Source organism: Sorex fumeus, unplaced genomic scaffold (genome assembly GCF_029834395.1).
Source record: "Sorex fumeus unplaced genomic scaffold, SorFum_2.1 ptg000051l, whole genome shotgun sequence".
NCBI lineage: Eukaryota > Metazoa > Chordata > Mammalia > Eulipotyphla > Soricidae > Sorex > Sorex fumeus.
Window position 1 is genome coordinate 31,968,452 of NW_026606108.1, and position 15,882 is coordinate 31,984,333.

Below are 15,882 nucleotides of genomic sequence, written 5' to 3' on the forward strand. Positions count from 1 at the left end.
CTTTCAGGGTCAGGAGAATGAGACCCATCATTGTTACTGGTTTTTGGCATATTGAATACGCCACGGGGAGTTTGCCAGACTCTGCCGTGTGGGCAGGATACTTTTGGTAGCCTGCCAGGTTATCCAGAGTAAGAACTAGATAGTAAGATGTTGTGCGGCCGCGTGCTTCCGGGAGCTGGGTTTTATAGTCTCTGGGTCTTGGCCGTTGATGGGATTACACAGTGCCGGGGGACAATTGGTGGGCATAACGCCTACATACTGGAAAGATGGGGGATCTGGGTGGAGGAGGCCCAGTCCCAATCCGAGCAGGCTTGGAGATCTATGCCTCTGGTCCCGCACACCTGGGTTTCTCTGCTGGTTCCTTTATGCGTGAGGCTTGTCTGAAATTGTGGAGAATGGTCTTAACCATGGCTGTGGCTGGAACCGGAGGTCTTCAGCTGCCAGAGCTCTGCTCGGGGTAGGGAGGGAAACTCAACCCACCCTCCTCCAAGGGGCCCCGGTGAGGATAGCCAAGCTCGGAGGCAGGAGTTCCTCTGCAGAGTCAGCATGAAGGAACCAGCAGAGGAACCCAGGTCTGCAGGACCCAGGGCATAGATCTCCAAGCCTGCTAGGGTTGGAACTGGGCCTCCTCCACCCAGATCCCCTATCTTCCAGTATGTAGGCATTACACCCACCAACTGCCCCCAGCACCGTGTAATCCCATCAATGGCCAAGACCCAGAGACTACAAAACCCAGCTCCCGGAAGAGAACAGCACAGAGTCTCCTGCCTTCGCGCCTGGCTGTCCTCACCGGGGCCCCTCGGAGGAGGGTGGGTTGAGTTTCCCTCCCCACCCTGAGCAGAGCCCCAGCAGCTGAAGACCTCCGGTTCCAGCCACAGCAATTCTTAAGACCACTCTCCATACGTTCGGATGAGCCTCATGCATGAAGGGGCACTGAGCTTCAAGCAACTGAAAATTAATCTCTCATCAGTAAAAAAATTCAAGTATCCTTTTTTTAATTTTAAATTATCTGAAAACTTAACTACAGTCATCCTTTGGTCTCTGAGAGGGACTGGTTTCAGGAACTCTGGTGAAAAACAAAATCCATGAATTCTCAAGTCTCTGAGAGTCAGTCTTTGTTTTCACAAACTCTGACCGAACAAACACATAAATGCAAAGCTTGCAATATGTAGGGCCAACTATTTTCTTTAATCTGTATATAAGTTCAAAATCATACTCAAGGATAAATTGTACACGTAAACTCTAAAATAACCACAAAGTCTTTTTTTTATAGTCCAGGAGTCTCTTTATTTTTAAACAAACACTTCTCATGCCATGAATTCATAGGGAAAGGCTCCTTTCTATTGGTTCTTACAAAGTGTGCTTCTCTGGGTGGAGGAGGCTGGTGCTGCAGTTGAACCCAAGTTCCTTTCTCTTTGGCTTCCTTCTTTTTTTGATCATTTTCCTTCACCCGTTTCAGGAAACTGTCTCAACTTTTAGAGTGCTTAATATGCTCGATGCGGACATTAATTCTCTTGGCAAGAATCTTGCCCTTGCCTTGTTTGTTAAAAACAATGCCAACAGCATGCTGGGTAACATTGTAGACTCTTCCAGTTTTGCCATGATAATATTTTTGGGGCATTCCTTTTTGGACAGTGCCCATTCCCTTTATGTCTACGATATCACCTTTCTTGTATATACGAATGTATGTGGTCGAAGGAACAACTCCTTGTTTTCTGAAAGGTCTGGAGAACATATAGCAGGTGCCCCTCCGCTTTCCTTTTGTGTTGGTCATTTTTGCGATTTACTGGGCGCTGGTGGTTCTGGCTAAAAGGGAAAAGTTGTGTTAAGAATCACAAATAGCAGGGCTGGAGCGACAGCACAGCAGGTAGGGCGTTTGCCTTGCACGTGGCCGACCGGGTTCGAATCCCAGCATTCCATATGGTCCCCTGAGCACCACCAGGAGTAATTCCTGAGTGAAGAGCCAAGAATAACCCCTGAGCACCGCCTGAGCATCGGTGTGACCCGAAAAGCAATAAATAAATAAAGAATCACAAATAGGGAAATAATGGAGATAAAAATGGGGTAACAAAACTGATTCATCCAAAAGTGAGCTGAAAAAAAATTTAAAAGGAGCACAGAGCAAGTAGGACAAATAGGAATCAACTACAAAAATAGTTTATTTAAAATTATTTGCTTTTTTATAAAGATCACTCCCAGGGGGTTCACTCCCAGGGGCAAGGTCTACTCCTAACGCTCAAGCCGGAAATTCAGAATTTCCAGTGCAGTGTTCAGGTCAGCTGATGCACAGGAGAGTATTCAGAGCAGGGATCTTACTCAGGGTATTGCACATGCTAGGTACAAAAACAAAGAATCCTATTATAAAATAAGGCCATTCTCTTTGCTGCATCTACTACGAGGATGAAGACCATCTTCAGCAACCAGATCGTGGACATCCCCGAGAATGTGGACATCTCCCTCAAGGGCCACACGGTCATCGTGAAGGGCCCCCGAGGCAGCTTGCAGAGGGACTTCAACCACATCAATGTGGAGCTCAGCCTCCTTGGCAAGAAGAAGAGGCTCCGGGTTTACAAATGGTGGGGCAATCGAAAGGAACTGGCTATGGTCTGCACCATCTGCAGTCATGTGCAGAACATGATCAAGGGTGTCATGCTGGGCTCTCGCTACAAGATGAGGTCTGTGTATGCCCATTTTCCTAACGTGGTTGTTTAGGAGAATGGGTCTCTTGTTGAAATCCGAAATTTCCTCGGTGAAAAATATATCCCCAGGGTTCGTATGAGGTCAGGTGTTGCTTGTTCTGTCTCTCAGGCCCAGAAAGATGAGTTGATTCGTGAAGGAAATGACATTGAACTTGTATCAAACTCAGCCGCTTTGATTCAGCAAGCCACAACAGTAAAAAACAAGGATGCCCAAAAGTTTTTGGATGGTATCTATGTTTCTGAAGAAGGAACAGTACAGAAGGCTAATGAATAAGATTCAAGTTTTCTTTATTTCTTTTTTACAGTTTTCTGCCAACAGAAAGCAGAATATACAGGATGATTCTTCACACCTATTTGTGATAATTAGACACAATAAAACTGCATGACTACCATCAAAAAAAATAAGGCTATTAATTTATATTTGTTCATAAACCATAACAAATGTATCACATAATGTACGATGTTAATAAATCCTATTATAAACTAAAATCATTAATCAATTTATATTTGCTCATGAACAAATATATCACATTATTAGAAGATGCTGATATAAGGGGCCAGAGCGACAGTACATCTGGTAAGGCATTTGCCTTGCATGTGGCTGACCCTGGTTCAATCCCCAACATCCCATATGGTTCCACAAGCACTGCCAGGAGTAATTCCTGAGCGCAGAGCCAGGAGTAACCCCTGCGCACTGCTGGGTGTGACCTAAAAAGCAAAAAAAAATTTAATATTTTAAAATTTTTTAAAAAAAGAGATATTGTTATAGGCACCATGTATATGGGGGATGGGGGTAGCACTGTAGCATTGTCCTCTCATTGTTCATAGATTTGCTCAAGCGGGCACAAGTAATGTCTCTACAAATTGTGAGACTTGTTACTGTTTTTGGCATATCAAATATATCACGGGTAGCTTGCAAGGCTTTGCCCTGCGGGCGAGATACTCTCAATAGCTTGCTGGGCTCTCTGAGAGGGGCAGAGGAATCGAACCCAGTTCGACCATGTGCAAGGTAAACGCCTTTCCCACTGTACTATCGCTCCAGGCCAGGGGGTGGGGGGGTTGGTAAGGAAATAAATAGGAAGTTCTATATTGTCTGCTCAGTTTTTCTGGAACCCAAAAACTTCTCTAAAAAAGTAATATAATCATAACATAAAAATCAAAAGAAAACTGGTGACTAATATCATCGAGATGAACTTAAGAACAATAACTATTACCAGGTGAAAGAAGAAAATCATGGAGCCCGAGAGACAATGCACTGGGTACAATGGGTAAGGCATTTGCCTTGCATGAAGTAGACCTAGGTTCAATCCCTAACCCACATATAGTGGTAACACTGTAGCACTGTTGTTCATGGATTTGCTGGAGCGGGCACCAGTAACATCTGCATTGTGAAACTTGTTGTTACTGTTTTTGGCATATCAAATACACCATGGGGAGCCTTCCAGGCTCTGCCCTGCAGGTAGGATACTCATAGCCCGGTAGCTTGCCAGGCTCTCCAAGAGGGACAGAGGAATTGAACCTGGGTTGGCCGAGTGCAAGGCAAACACCCTACCCACTGTGCTATTGCTCCAGCCCACATATAGTGGTAAGAATGCAAAATTATGTAATCACTTTGGAACACAACTGACCTTACAAAAACTAAATATGAATGTGGAAATATAAAAATCTACATTTTATATAACTACGTATATATCTATATATCTAAAGATACACATATATTTAGATATATAACTAAAAATCAAATATTTCCTTTTATATAGGGGCTTCCCAAGCATTGTTCACATAGACATTCACAGCAATATTAAATCATGTCAGAATGGAACTTGAGGCCTCATGCATACAAAGCATACAAATACCTTTTAGTCTTTTCCCTGACCCTAAACACGTGTTTACTATACAGTGAAGTCATGATGTTCCTTACTTACATAAAGGAGTTGAAAACATGTCCACAAAAACCTACTCATGCATAGCTAGTCATTATTCATTAATTTTAAAATTTGGAAACAACTAAGAGGTCCTTCCACTCTGTAGGTGAGTGGAAAAACTGTGATATATCAGGACAATGAAATATTATTCAGCATTAAATTAAACACACTAGTAAGCCATAAAAAAACATAAAAGGACTACAAACAGTATGATTCAAACTATATGATATTATTCTGAAAAAGGCAAAACTTTACAGACAACGGTTTCCAAGGTGGTAAGGAGCAAACAGAGAGAGCATAAAGAATTTTCAGGACAGTTTAAATATTCTGGGTGATATTATAATGTAAATATATATATCATTATATATTTGCCATTGCATATCTGTGTCATGTCCTGGAGCGTGGCGGTGGCTGGATAGTGGAGGTAGTGGAGGTCTGCCGGTGAGGTATTTATCTGGTACTGTAGGGGTAGGGTGGGTCTTCTGCACGCAATCCAATCCCTGGGTCTCTGGGGGTTGGTGGAAGCAGACAGGACAGGGTAGGGTGGGGCTCCTGATTTTAATCCCTTCGTCACCTGTGGTAGGTGGGAGCAAGCAGAGAATGTCTGTCCCTGGGTTCATTGAGCCTGGAGTCCAAGGTTTCAGAGTTCTGCTTATCTTGTTCTATGTGGCATCAGTCGTGTGTGAGTCTCGGCCAGAGCATCCGGAAAGCGTCCTGGAGCATGGCAGCCGCTGGGTAGTGGAGGTAGCGGTAGCGGCCGCACGACACATTATAAGACACTTAATACCCATCTTTCAGAATTGCCGTACCATATTTGATAGGGTTCAAATATGGTTTGAACCATGGGAACACCTACAAGGGCGATTAGAGGCCGCCCCAAAAGCCTCTATCCCTCTTGGAGAGCCTGGAAAGCTACCGAGAGTATTCTGTCCGCACAGCAGAGCCTCGAAACCTCTCCATTGTGTATTTGATATGCCAAAACCAGTAATTACAATGGGTCTCATTTCCCTGACCCTGAAGGCGTCACCAATATGGCAGCATTGAGAAGGATGAGGAAGGTGAGACTGATAAAATCTCAAGGCCGAACTAGGCTGCCACAACGAAGGAAGACAAAAATGATTGTACTTTCAATGCATGTATGCTAGCATCAGATGCATCCATCAAGGACCTGATGGTACAAGCGCGAAAGATCAAGTACGACATCATTGGTCTGACTGAGAAAGAAGGCACCAATCTCATCGCGCCGTTTTTGACACTAAAGAAGAATTATTCCTCGGAACATGCGATTAAAGAGGTGTCAGAGGCATCGGTGTCCTTGTCAACATGAACTTGGCCATGAGCATTGATTCATTCGAATGCCTAACAACCCGAATCGGACATTTACATTTGAATAGATGTGGCTCACTGTCTGCAGTTTCTATCTTCGTTGTCTACACATCAACATCCAATTATGAAGGAGAAATTGAGAAGTTCTACGTGGAGCTGGAGAAGTTCTATAAAGACCACACCTTCTACAAGATCATTGTGGGTGATTTTAATGCCAAGATAGGACTGAGAAGATCAACCGAAGAACTCCACATCAGGACCCATGACCTAGAATGGAACGAACAGGGTGAGAGACTGTCTGAGTTCATCATGTCGACCAAGACCATCTATGGTAACTCACAGTTCCAGAAGGCCGAATCTAAACACTGGACATGGGAGTCTCCTGGTGGACGGTTCCACAACGAAATAGACCACATCCTATTCAATCGACGGTTTTGCCTGACTGATGTCGCTGTTGTCCCAAAATTCCAAATGGGATCGGACCAACATCTCCTTCGTGCAAAATTCTACTTCACAGAGTGGGGAGAAAGGGTTTCAAAGTTTAAGAAGAGAACTCCCAGAACGACCACCAACTGGGAGTTCTTTGGCACTACTGCGGCAACATGGGAAGATACCATTGTCGATAACATTGACGAGGAATACAATCGACTGCTTCAGCACCTCCATGGTTGTGTGAGGAACGCCAAGAGAGAGATAGCCACAAAAAAAGCCTGTCTTCGAAAACTCTTGAGCTTATTCGCCAACGTGGTTTGGCGCTTGCCTCACATAACCACAAGCAAACATCGGAGCTCGCAAAGCAGTGCAGAGATTCGATCAAGGAAGACCTCAAAGAAAGAAGAGCAGAAGTGCTGGTAGATGCGGCAGAAGCCGGGAAAAGTATTCGTAACGCCCGCCTGTCCTTCGCCAACTACAAGACCAAGATGACTGCCCTCCAACGTCCTGATGGATCTATCACATCTTCCAGAAGGGCAATGGAGAAGATTATCCATGACTTCTATTCATATCTCTTCAATAGCCATGTCCACCTGCCCACATACCAAATTCCGCAGGATGGATATGTCGTTCCCAATGTTCTCCCTTCTGAAATCCAACACGCCATTTTGTCGGTAAAGAAACGAACAGCACCCGGCCCAGACAAGGTCAGACTTGAACACATGAAGAACCTGCCGTCAAGTACTCATCAATACGCTGGCTCAGCTCTTCACACGCTACCTGTCTGAATGCAAGGTTCTGTCCCAATGGAAAACCAGCAGGACTGTACTACTGTACAAGAAGGGAGACATCCATGACATTGGCAACTATCGCCCAATCTGCCTATTGTCTGTCATCTACAAGCTGTTCACTCGAGTCATCCTGAATTGGATTGGCAGAACACTAGATGAAGGACAAACATGCGAGCAATCCAGGTTCCGCAAAGGATTCAGCACCATCGACCATATCCACACGATAACCAAGCTCATTGAGGTTTCTCGGGAGTTCAAGATGCTGCTCTGTCTAATGTTCATTGATTTAAAGAAGGCCTTTGATTCTGTTAAGACAGAAGCGGTCATCCAAGTTCTAGCCAATCAGGGCCTTCAAACTCAATACATCAGGATCCTCCGTGAGCTGTATTACGGATTCACTACCATAATCTCACCATTCTACAAAGAAGTAATCATTGATGTCAAGAGAGGGGTTCGGCACAGTGACACCATTTCACCGAAACTCTTCAATGCCACCCTCGAGAACATAATGCGACAACTGGAATGGGAAGGAATGGGAGTGAAGATAGATGGTCGGCAACTACACCGCCTCTGCTTTGCTGATGACACTGTTCTAATAACACCAAACCGCTGGACTAGAGCTATTACCGACTGGATTCCATGGGACGTCAAAAGACCACGTGGCCGACCACCTACCAGATGGTCAGACTTCTTCATCAAGATCCTGAACAATCGGTTTGAGACTCTTCGTGTTCCTAAAACGAACAGACACCATTGGGCTACACTAGCACGCGACAGGGACAAATGGAGACATTACTGGCACCCACTCGAGCAAATCGCCGATTAACGGGAAGTCAAGTGATCAAGTTGTTTTGGGGCCACACTCAACAGTGCTCAGGGCTGACTCCTGGCAAGGCTCGGGGGACCATATGGGATACCAGGGATAGAACATGAGTCAGCCGCATGGCAAGTACTTTACCCTTTATACTATCATTTTGGTCCCTTAGGAGTTTAATTTTAATTTTCCTTTCTATTGTTTTTATTGAAGGAGGAAATGGTTGAGCCATACCTGGCAGAGCTCAGCAGTTATTTCTTGCTCTGTGTTCTGGAATCATCCTAACATCTGTGGTGCATATGTGGTGCCAAGGTTAGAACTGGGTGAGTAAGGTATAAGACAAGGACTATAAGCCCTGTACTATCTCTCAACCCTCTACTGTTTGTGTTGATACTCATAATAAATTGTTTTTATATTTTATGCTTATAAACTCATGATCAGAAAAGCCTTGTAGCCTGAATTTAAAGAGCTTTCTGTTAGAAAAAATTGCATTTACTTCTTGTGAGCACTCAAGAGGCTCTTATTCATGTTAATTTCTATGTTTGGAGAGTAAGAGAAGGCCAGGTTCTACAAAGGATATGGGAATGAAAGATAACCTTTACCATTTCATCATAGAGTTTGGCTCCATCTGAAAGGGTTTTATTCTTTCAGAGGCTGTACCAGTTGTTCTGCCACAAAAATCAAATAAGTCATGCGCCCTACAAGGGGATAAAAGAAAGGGTCACCACAACAGAACAAATGATTTCCCAGCTTTTGTCACTGGACAAACATTCCTTTGAAAGCCAAGTCTTCTCCAGACTGCCTTTACTGAAATCACTGGGTCTTAGAGTTGAAATCTGTTAGTATGTTTCTATTCTTTGGCTCCAAGGAAAGAAATGCATGATTCTCACAGGGATGATCAGGACTGAACTGTACAGAATTAAGTCTATCTGGGAGAAAATTTTCTCTCATCCTCTCATCTAAAGGGAAATCTCATTTTGTGGAGTATGCGAACTCCTCAGGATAAAACTACTTCAATACATAGGAATTAACTCTGAAATTTCAGGTACGGAAGAGAAATTTCCCAGGTCTACAATCACGGACATTCCATAAAACATGTTTGAACATTCTTTCTTGCGGGGGTGGGGGGCACACCAGCAGTGCTCAGAGATTACTTTTGGCTTTGCACACAGGAATCATTCCTGGAGGGTTCAAGGGACCATATGGGATGCTGGAAAGAGAACTCACGTTGGCTGCATGCGAGGAAAGCAGCCCTACCCTCTGTACTATGGCTATGACTCATGTTTAAGCACTCTAAAAAGCTTAAAGAATATACCTCACAAAAGAGATACAGACCACAAACTCCTGTTTTCAAGAAAAACAAATTTAGATTGTTGAACTCAAGTGCCTTTAATGGTCTGCAAAATAAAGAGTATTGATGTTTGGAAACTTTTTTGTGGGGGAGTAGTGTTATAACCAGCAGTGCTCAGGGCTTACTCTTGATTACTCCTGGCAGGGTTCGGGGGATCATACAGGATGCTGGGGATGAAACCCATATGCAAGACAAATGCCCTAACTGCTGTACTATCTTTGGAGCCCTCTGAAAACTTTTTTCTTTAAACTCTGTCTCTGAATTTTGAGTGAAAATATGTGAATAAGATTTTTATGCCCTGATAGAAAATTAATAAGCCATACCTGACACTGAGAACTAAGGATTTTTTGTAATGAACACTATCTGCTCTCGTCTATACTAATGGAAGTGAAAGTAGCATTGTGAGCAACCAACATAAACCAAATAAATATCTCATAAGTTAAAAACTTAAAGAAACTTCTGTATCCTAAACTTCTTTAGGAAAGCAAGCAGTAGAAGAGCAACCAGTTAGAAAGTAATGGGTGTAGGTCATGGAATGTTTTAATTCCAGGATAAACAACATGACCTGAATACTGGGAACCACAAATTAAGTATGCTATGAATGTTGAAACTAAAAAATTCTAGAAGTAACATGATCAAAACTGAGCACACAAATTCATAACAAAACCAAATCAAAACACTAAATTGGTGAAAAGTCTATAGTCACCTAAAACAGCAAAGCTCAACCACAAAAATAGGCTACAATATACAAGATAGAAAAATCCCAAGAAATTTGGGGGCTGGAGAGGTAGTACTGTGGGCAAGGTATTTGCCTCACACAAGGCCGACCCTGGCTTGAGACTCCGCATCCCATATGATCCCCTGAGCACTGCCAGGAATAATTCCTGAGTACAGATCCAGGAGCAACACCTAAGCATCACTGGGTGTGACCCCAAAACAAAAAAAAAAAAACAAGAAGAAAAGAAAATCCCACAAAATCACATGAAAATCTCTAGAACTTGTATTTTTTTAAAAAAAAACTTAGCAAAGTTGCTGAATATGTGAAAAAAAGGTAAATTTACAAACAGTAACAATGAATATAGAAAAGTGAAACTAAGAAAAACAATCCCATTAATGATAGAATAAAAAACAATACAGTACATGGAAACATAACTAACAAAAGTGTAAGATTCCTACATTAAAAGCTATAGTAATACTTCTGAATTTAGTGCTTGAGTTCCTTGTTGAAACCTGCTGTGTCGAGCTGATACTTGGGCCCCAGCTAGCTTGAACAATAAATCTCACTATGTGATTTGCATTATCAGCTCTGTTCTCTATCCTTGGGGGTGGTCGACTCTGGACTCTAACATTTGGAGGCTCGAAAGTGAATGACCCTCTCCTCGAGAACAGACAACCCCAATAACAAGGTTTAAACTGTTAGGGACAAGATTGAGGTAAGGTGAATTGGCTACCTCTGTCGGGGGGTGGGGGGGGGAACTGGGAGGTCCCCAATTCTCATCTGGGTAGAGAATGAAGGGGCTGGAGACCTTGGAGATTCCACTGCTAGAGGTCATGTGAGACATCCCCGACGTCAGGAGTCAGTCGAGACGCGTTAAGTGTCCCTGACGTCAGGAGTCAGAACGCTGTCCCCAGTGGACGCTGTTTGGACTGAACTCTGGTAAGGATCCTGATCTGGGTGTGAGTGGTATAATTTGTCTGTGAGAGTAGTGTGTCTGACCAGCTGGTGTGTGTGTGTTGAGTGACTGAGTGTGAATGTGTTTCACGGATGGAGTGGTCTCTGTTGTTATTTTCTGTTTAATCCATCCCTTTGTCGTGACTTAGTGTGAATCTATTTCACTGGTGCAGGGTCTCTGTTATTTTTTGTTTTTTTAATTTGTCCTTTCTCCTGATCATTATGGGTCAGGCCCAGTTGACCCCGAAATCTGACCTCTTAACTAATTTTGATCTGGGGACCATGCAGTTAAGAAATCCACGAAGAAGGAGGTAACCTGTGGAAAATCTGCCGTCGAGGTATGCTCCCTTAAAATCTCTAGGGGGGATAAGGGAGGAATGTGATAACCACTGTGTGAATGTGTGTGTGCATGAGTACCCCGAAAGGTCCTCTGATAGGGCGTGATTGTGTGACTCCACGACCTGACACTCTTTAAGTCCCTCTACTTCACGGAGCTCGAGTGGGCTGCCTGAAATTACACAAAGGACATACAGTCAAGGGTGGCACTGGCATAGATGCCGGTCACAAGTCACAATGCTGAACCATTATGGCTAAGTCCTCCACTGGCCAGGCAAGCACCTCAGTGGTCTCTGCAAAGAGGCACCCCTCCTTTGTCTGTTTCGCATCACTGTTCACTACAGGAAGGATGGGAGGAAAACCCACTAGTGAGAAGATTCAGGGAAACTAAAGCAGACCAGCTCCCAAGTAGAGATCCTTGCCCTACCCAGTCTAGATCAGCTAGGGGTCAACTGAAATTCTAATGGAGGTAGCCAGCAGGTACAGCTCTAGACAAAGAAAAAAAAAAAAAGAGTAAAAGGCAGTGAAGATTTAGCAAGCTAAGAAAGGCAAAGTTTTGCCAGAGGACCATCCTTTTTCATTAGTCATTGATGGCACTCAGGAAATACGGGAAATTCTACATGAATACCCAAAGATTCTCCTTTAGGTTGCTTATTAAAACATCGGAGAAGCTTCCAACTAGGCAGTTTAAATAAGGAGCATCTTGTTAACCTATGTAACACCCAGTGAATGGCAGTTTGCATTATCAGACCATACTGCAGTTCGATCTTTTTGCAGGAAGTAAAAGAAATGGGATTATCAAAGCAGAGGAGGCAGGAAAATGCAAGATCGTAGGATTGACTGTTTGTAGTCAGTTCATTGTCTTTTTGTCTGTTAGAGTCAGGTTTGATGAAATCAGAAGTAGAAATTCTTAGACCTGGGCAAGCAGGATCATCATGAGAGGTCAGAGTATGCAATCCAGCAATTTGAAAGATTTAAGTGGTTTTAGAACTTGTTAGACCAGGTTTAAACAAAGATTTCTTGTCAGGAATCTTGAGCATACAAAGAAATAGAAATTCTCAATCTAGATCTTACTGGAAAGAATTAAAAGTTCCTGGATTCCCTGAAGTTCTCTCAGCTCCAGGACCTGTATTTAAAAAGGGCCAGGAGCTTGAGCCAAAAGCAGCAGAGATAAGAGCTTTGTGAGACAGTGCAGAGATAACCTTAATGAGAATTTAGGGTTTTTTTTTTACAAATAACAGAGACATAGGAGACATCAAAATACATTTTTCTCATGTTTTTTTTAATAAACATTGGCAGTTCATTGTGTTTTCTTATGCTTATATCAAAATTTGGTAAAAACTAAGGGCCACTTTTGTGTAAAGCATGTTTGTATTCTTGTGAAATTGTTAATAGTATCTGCTGTAGAAAGCTCTTGGTTTGAAATAACTAAGGTACAAGAACTTTTGAAATTAAGTTTAAAAGAAGGTTTTTTTCATGTTTCATAAAAATTGATGGCTCAAAGGTTTTATGCTGTTATGTCAATTTACATATGTATTTGCATTAGATTAGATAATTGTGGTAAAAACAGGTTCAAAAAGTAATGGTTTAGTTTAATCATGAGTTTCTATAGTCGTAAAAATGGTTATGAAACTTATCCTACCAGTGCTCTATCTGATCTCTGAGAAAAATTTCTAGAACTACTAAGTAAAGAGATGTAAAATGGGTTAATCTCAGATGTGAGCCTGCTGTAATAGTTTCTGAGAATGGAGAATTTCATGGAAAATGTGGGAAAATAGCTAGTCAACTTTTTCCTGACTATATTGTTAATCAGTCTGTCCAGTATGTGAAAATGCATGGTATTATTATAACTTTTATTTCATGCAAAGCTTTGTCACCAGGTATCAACCTATTCCTCACCTTCAGACAAGTATGAAATCCTTACTGTTTCATGGTAATCTATGAGTGTTTTAATCCTTTTATATCTGTGCTTTCCTAGAGATCAGAATTCTAAAGATGTCTTCTAGTTAGTTTCTAATGTGAAGTGAACTTCTGCCCAGCGAATATACATTGTAAAAATTTTAACTGTGAGCATTTTTTAAGGCCTTTTGAATATCTATAGAACTGATCTAAGGCTTTTGAAATAGCACTGCAGAGTACAGTTTAGTCATGTTAAGTGAGATAATTGGTAACTTGTGTCTAAACTTGAGAGATCATATTGTGCTAATATAGATTTTTGTCTTAAATCAGAAACATAATGGATGGAGATATCATCAGTGGGAACAAGGAAAGGAATCTTGTTAAAGTGACGTGGGTTTTGAAACGGGATGAAGGAAAGTTTCAGGACAGAATGAACGTTAACGGGGGTATGGTGCTGCCAGTAGGTCAATCTGTGCCTGTGAGGCGAGTGCATCAGCAGCCTAATGGCGCCTTCAGACTTCCAAATACCCCAAAATTGCTGCTGTGCCTTTGGCCAGACCCCAAAAACTTGGGGCAAAGTTTATCAAGAAAGTAAATGAACAAAAGTTAGGTATGTGGGAAACACACCCATAAACCTCCTAGGGCTCAGCTATATAATTGGAGGCATGGCCTCTGTGGTTCCTGATTGGACTGCTTAACGGCCATGATCCCAGAGACTCAGAAACAAATCTCAAAAGCCAATGGCTTCTGGCATAAATGTGTCCAGTTCCAACAGTAGGTTACTGGCGCCGGGCCACCACAGGTAGGAATAGGTTTCGTGCCTTGGCCTATTTCCCCTGGCGGTCCAGTGGCCGCTATGCTCCAGAGGCCATTGGACAGTCAGGTTTGGGCCTGCAGTGATGAAGCACACGGGGCCTCACAGGATGGGGGTGGAGCCAGCCCTTCCCTCCCCACCCCAGCGCACCCCAAGTCGCCGCCCACGAACAGCCTCTCTGGCTTCTGATCAAGCTGCTTAACAGCCATGATCCCAGAGACTCAGGAACAAATCTCGAAACCGACAGGTTTTGGCAGAAATCCCTCCATATTCAATTGTTAAAATTTCGGAATTTCAAAATTGCAGCTGCGCGACATCATATGTTATTCATAACCAGCAATAGAAAACAAATTGTCTACTGTTGCCTTTTCAGCAGATCTGAGTGTTGGGGTAAAATCCCAAATAATAATGGTGGGTCTGGTGTCAAAATATTGAATGCAATCAAAGTAAAGGTAAAGGTAAAGACCCTCCCGTTGATCGTCGATTTGCTCGAGCGGGCCCAGTAACGTCTCCATTGGAGACTTTATTGTTACTGTGTCTGGCATATCGAATACTCTCGGTAGCTTGCCAGGCTCTCCGAGAGGGGCGGAGAATCGAACTCGGGTCAGCCATGTTGGCCGCTTGTAAGGCGAACGCCCTACCCGCTTAGAGAAAGAGTAATGTGGAAATCATCTGCCTCACAGGTAGGGGGAGGGTGTAGGATGAGGGCATACTGGGGTTTTTGGTGGTGGAGAATGGGCACTGGTGAAAGTACAGGTGTTTCACTGTATGACCGAGACTTAAACTCAAAAGCTTTGTAACTGTTCTCAAGGTGATTCAATAAATAAAATTATAAAAACATGAAAAAAAATAGAATGAATGTTAAGGATTGTGTAGAAGGTTTGAGGTTGTATTTTTTTTGTTGTTTTTTGTTTTATAATTTATTTATTTATTGAATCACTGTGGGAAGTTACAAAGCTTTCAGGTTTAGGTCTCGGTCATGCAAATATCAAACACATTTCCCTTTACCAATACCTATTTTTTACCACGAAGAACCCCAATAAACCCCCACCCTCCACTCTTCCCAATGCCTGTGAGGCAGATGAATTCTAGTTAACACTCTTCTTTATAGAACTTCTCTAGCTCCATGTAGAACTTCTCGATTTCTCTTTCAACATAATGAGATGTTGGTGCATAGGCAACGAAGATAGAAACTGCAGGCAGTGAGCCACATCTATTCAAATGTAAACGTCCGGATTCGGGTTGTTAGGCATTCGAATGAATCAATGCTCTTGGCCAAGTTTGTGTTGACAAGGACACCGACGCCTCCAACACCTCTTTTATCGCATGTTCCGAGGAACAATTCTTCTCCAGTGTCGAAAACGGCATGGTGAGATTCGTGCCTTCTTGTCTCGGTCAGACCAATGATGTCGTACTTGATCATTCGCGCTTGTACCATCAGGTCCTCGATGGATGCATCTGGTGCTAGCGTACGTGCATTGAAAGTACAGACGATCATTTTTGTCTTCCTTCGTTGTGGCAGCCTAGGTCGGCCTTGAGATTTTGTTGGCCTGTCCTTTCTCATCCTTCTCAGTGCTGCCATGTCGGTGAAGCCTTCAGGGTCAGGTGAATGAGACCAGTTGTAGTTACTGGTTTTGGCATATCGAATACACAGCGGATAGCTTGCCAGGCTCTTCCGTGTGGGCGGAATACTCTAGGTAGCTTGCCAGTCTTTCCGAGAGGGATAGAGGCTTTTGGGGTGACCTCTAATCACCCTTGTAGGTGTTACCATATTTGAACCCTATCAAATATGGTACAACAATTCCAGAAGATGGGTATTTAGT

The 15,882-nt window shown here is 43.0% G+C and overlaps 1 pseudogene; it reads left to right on the forward strand.

The window, feature by feature from the left end:
• Nucleotides 1-2,400: 2,400 nt before the first annotated feature.
• LOC130032993 (60S ribosomal protein L9-like) lies at nucleotides 2,401-2,981 on the forward strand (annotated as a pseudogene).
• Nucleotides 2,982-15,882: the final 12,901 nt, after the last annotated feature.